The sequence below is a fragment of the Pteropus alecto genome, unplaced genomic scaffold (genome assembly GCF_000325575.1).
Source record: "Pteropus alecto unplaced genomic scaffold, ASM32557v1 scaffold155, whole genome shotgun sequence".
Classification (NCBI taxonomy): domain Eukaryota; kingdom Metazoa; phylum Chordata; class Mammalia; order Chiroptera; family Pteropodidae; genus Pteropus; species Pteropus alecto.
The window spans coordinates 7,153,703-7,157,819 of record NW_006438113.1 but is presented as its reverse complement, the minus strand read 5'-3'; the positions used below and the strand labels follow the sequence as shown (position 1 = coordinate 7,157,819).

The following is a 4,117-nucleotide window of genomic DNA, read 5'->3' as shown; positions in this document are numbered from 1 at the left end:
AGTTCACTGGCAGCCAGAGTCAGCCTAAGGCTTTTAGAGGAACATTTGGGAGTAATTTTTGAAACATTTTGCTTCTTTCTCTTTTCTTAGTAAGTGGTAAAACTAGAGGGAGAGAAACCCAAGATCCATCCCTCCCACTCGCTATGAAAGCAAAGCAGGACATCATTGTCCCTGGCTTCCTCCTGGCAGAATTTATAGTCTATAGCTTGCAAATTACTGGAGGGAATGTGCAAACCTGGGTGATGATGTGGGAGAGAACATTCCCCGGCGCTGACGTGGGTTTCCTTGAACCAGAGATTGGGTAATTGAAGCTCACACTCTGAACAGCTATAGCGAAGGTAATCTCCGTGACGGCACTGGAAATAGCCCTACTGCCTGGGAGGATTGCAGTGCTGGGGATGCCAGACTTTGATGAAAGACAGAACCATGGAGCCCTGGGCTTAGACTCACACAAGGTTCTTGGGTCTGAAGGAACTCAGAACTAAGGTAGGGTTTGCCCACAGTGGTGCCTTGCTCACACAATTGAGTCCTTGCTGGGTGTGTGTGTTGGGATGGGGGAGAAGTAGGGAGTAAGCTAGTCTGAAAACTCTATAAGAGTAGGGATTTCATCTATTTTCATCACTATATCCTCAGCTCTGAGATCTTTACAATATTTTGTTCAGTGAATGAATGATGAGTGAATAAATGAATGGTTCTAGAATAAGTGAAGTGAAAGTTGCACTCTATTTCACCTATGTTCATCTCATGGCTTGTGCCTAGGTTTGCCCAAAAAACAGAATAGTGTCTCACTACCAGAACAGTAAGATGATGCACACCTATGTTGTATAAGAAGCAGTAGAATGAATAAGGGGTATCTAGCTGTGAGCATAAAATACCCTTGTCTTCAGGTTTCTGAAGGTAGGAGGGGAGCAGGCTATTCTCTGTGGCACTAGGGGCTTAGAATCAGGACCAATGGGTAGAACAAGAGCTAGAGGCAGATCTCAGCTCTACCTAATACCAGTTGCTCACATCTATGGAACACATACTACATGCAGGACATTGCAGATGGTGGACAAAGAGACTTAATGTGAGGGTTAATTTTATGTGGCAACTTGACTGAGTCATAGGGTACCCAGATAGTTGGTGAAATGCTTTTTCTGGGAGTTTCTGTGAGAGCATTTTTGGAAGACACTAGCATTTGGATCAGCAGACTGAGTAAAGCAGACTGCTCTCTCCATTGTGAATGGGCCTCATCCAAGCCATTGAGGGCCGGTATGGAACAAAAAGACGGAGGAAGGGAGCAATCTCTCTCTTTACCTGACTGATTAGTCTGGAACATTCACCTTCTCCCGCCCTTGGGCTGGGGACTTACCCCATTGGCTCTCTGGTCTTAGGCCTTTAGACTTAGACTAGAACTTACACCATTAGCTCTCCTGGTTCGCAGGCCTTCAGATTCAAACTGGAACTATACTACTGGTTTTCTTGGGCCTCCAGCTTATAGATGGCAGATTATGGGACTTCTTAGTCTCTGTAATTGCATGAGCCAATTCTTTCTAATAAATCTCTTTGCTATTTGTTCTCTTGAGAGCCCTGATCAATACACTTAGAGAGTGTATTAGTTTCCTAGTGCTGCTGTAAGAAATTACCACACAAACTGGGTAACTGAAAATAACATAAAGTCATTTTCTCACAATTCTGGAAACCACAAGTCTAAAATAAGGGAGACAGGGCCACACTGCCTTCAAAGGTTCTAGAGGAGAATCTTTCCTTGTCTATCGCAGCTTCTGGTGGCTACCAGCAGCAATTCTTGGGTGCTCTTTGATTTGTAAACACATTGCTCGAAACTCCTTGCCTGCTCCTCTGTGTCTTGATTTGGATTTAGGGCCCATTCAGATAATTCAGAGTAATATCATTTCAAGATCCTTAATTTAATTACATCTATGAATAGCCCTAGTCCAGATAGGGTCACATTTACAAACTGCATGGACATACCTTTGGGGGGAGTTATGGACTGAATGTGTCTCCCCCAAATTCACATGTTGACGTTCTACCCCCCATTGTGATGGTATTTGGAAATAGAGCCTTTGGGAGGTAATTAGGCTTAGGTGAGGTCATGAGAGTATTAGTGCCCTTATAAAAAGAGACATTAGAGCACTTTCTCTTTCTCTCTCTCTCTCCCTCTCTCTCTCTCTGTTTCTCTGTCTGTCTTTGTCTCTGTCTGTCTCTCTCTCTCTCTGATTCTCTCTGTGTATACAAAGAAGAGGTTATGTGAGCACACAGTGAGATGGTAGGCACCTATGAGCCACAAGAAGAGGCCTCAGAATAGTACCTACCTTGCTTGCACCTTGATCTCAGACTTCCTAGCTTCCTAGCTGTGGGAATAAATATTTGTTATTAAAGCCACCCAGTCTGTTGCATTTTGACTGATATAAGAGCCACCATCCAACCCACTACCCGGAGGGTCAGCAATTGTACAGGTCACTGGAAGCCTCTGCTTTTTGCCACTTTCCTATGAGAGCCTTTGAAAGGCTTGATAATTATTTATGCTTTCCTAGGAGGCAATGAGTTCTTACTGGAGGGATTCAGCTGGCCCCACTGATCTTGGTGGGATCCTTTTGAGTCCTGGGATTCTGTAATGGTACTTGGACTATCTTCCTTGTCTTCTGTCCACTAGCAGTGAGCTCAGAACTACCAGGCAAAGTCACCTCCATGAATGGACTTAAAGCATTTGTCCAATATTTATGGAGGACAACACCTTCAACGGGAGCCTGGCTTATGGCCTCTTGGGAAAGGGTATTTCTACCTGTAGAAAAGGCTGGTCTTGCTCTTGGTTATCAGTCTTCCAGGCTTAGAGAGTCAAGACAGAAGAGACGGTTATAAATCACCCACCAGCTAACTTACACCCCAGAATGGACTGGGAAGTCACAGGGACCTTCCAGATCTCTCTGGCCCTTTTGCAAGACTGAGCCCTAAGAAACCTCTATTTCATGCTGGAGGTGGGAAGGGAAGGCTTCTTAGAGCCACAGGCCTTGCTGAATGTGAACTCAGCATACCCTTTCCATCCTCCCCAAATCCAGCCTATCCCCTGGCTTCCCCCAGCATCTATAATTCCGTTTGTTGTGCTCGCAAACACCGTGTTGGAAGATTTCATGCTAATGAAAGGGTTTCTTGATTAGGTTACACTGTTACTGTAAATGTTCCCTCATTATCTATGTTATGGTAGGAATTTGAAAAAGTATAAATTGAGCGTCTTGCATAATTTATAAAATCTGAATGTTTCCTAATTAGTTCGGTTAGGTTAATGATGGTACAGTGTCACTTCTTCCTGGTCCCTGCTAATGACCTTTCCCCTCTTCATTTTCAACACTTTCTATTATTTACAACTCCCACCCCCAACACCAAATCCAACAACCAGCTTCCAGAGGGTCCTCATCAAGCCCCGGATGGGACAATCAAATACCCTGGAAAATGTGAATAGCTCCTTTTTTCTCTGTGCCCACCACCCTCATTTGAGAGCAAGAGGCAGCCTGCTTCAGGTCTGCCAGCACGAAATTTGGCTCAGGCCCATTCCCTGAAGAAAGCCAGCGAGGTGCATTCCTTTGGTGTTTGCATAGAGACTGGTCCTGGCCTCCATTAGCAGCTGGAGAAGTGAAAATGCTGAAGGAGATGGGGGAGGAAAAAACCCTCTCAAAAGGATTCTAAAATAACATTTTGCATCCTCAAGTAATTCCCAGTTCTCCCTGGCAACCATTCATTTCTTCCGAACAGCAGAAATTTGCAATATGAAAGTGGATTGGCTTCTCCCTCCCTTGGGGCCCCTCTATCTCTTCATCCAGCGCCTTGGGTAAAAAGCAATGCATACGTTTACAATATAAATGTGATTTAATCGACCTCCCTGTCAGGGAGAAATGGCAAGCATATCAAACAAGACCAAGATGTTAGAAAGAAAAATCATAAATTATTTCAGTGACGAGTTTCTGAGCCGCCTCCCGGACTACTAGATGATGCTATATAAGGCTGTCCCTTGAAACAATAATTAAGATAATTCTGTATGACAAGGAGAAAAATGTCCAGCTTTGTATGAAATGTGCTTCATGTTAGCAAGCTGAATGCTTGGTATTGATTACACTCCCCCCAG

The 4,117-nt window shown here is 44.3% G+C and overlaps 1 long non-coding RNA gene across 1 annotated transcript in view; it reads left to right on the top strand.

Annotated features, from left to right (window-relative positions):
• Nucleotides 1–349: 349 nt before the first annotated feature.
• LOC112482664 overlaps nt 350–4,117 on the top strand; it is a 90,102-nt gene continuing 86,334 nt past the window's right edge. Inside the window, exon 1 of the long non-coding RNA XR_003047376.1 lies at nt 350–486. This is a non-coding gene — a long non-coding RNA (uncharacterized LOC112482664). The remainder of the gene's footprint in view (nt 487–4,117) is intronic.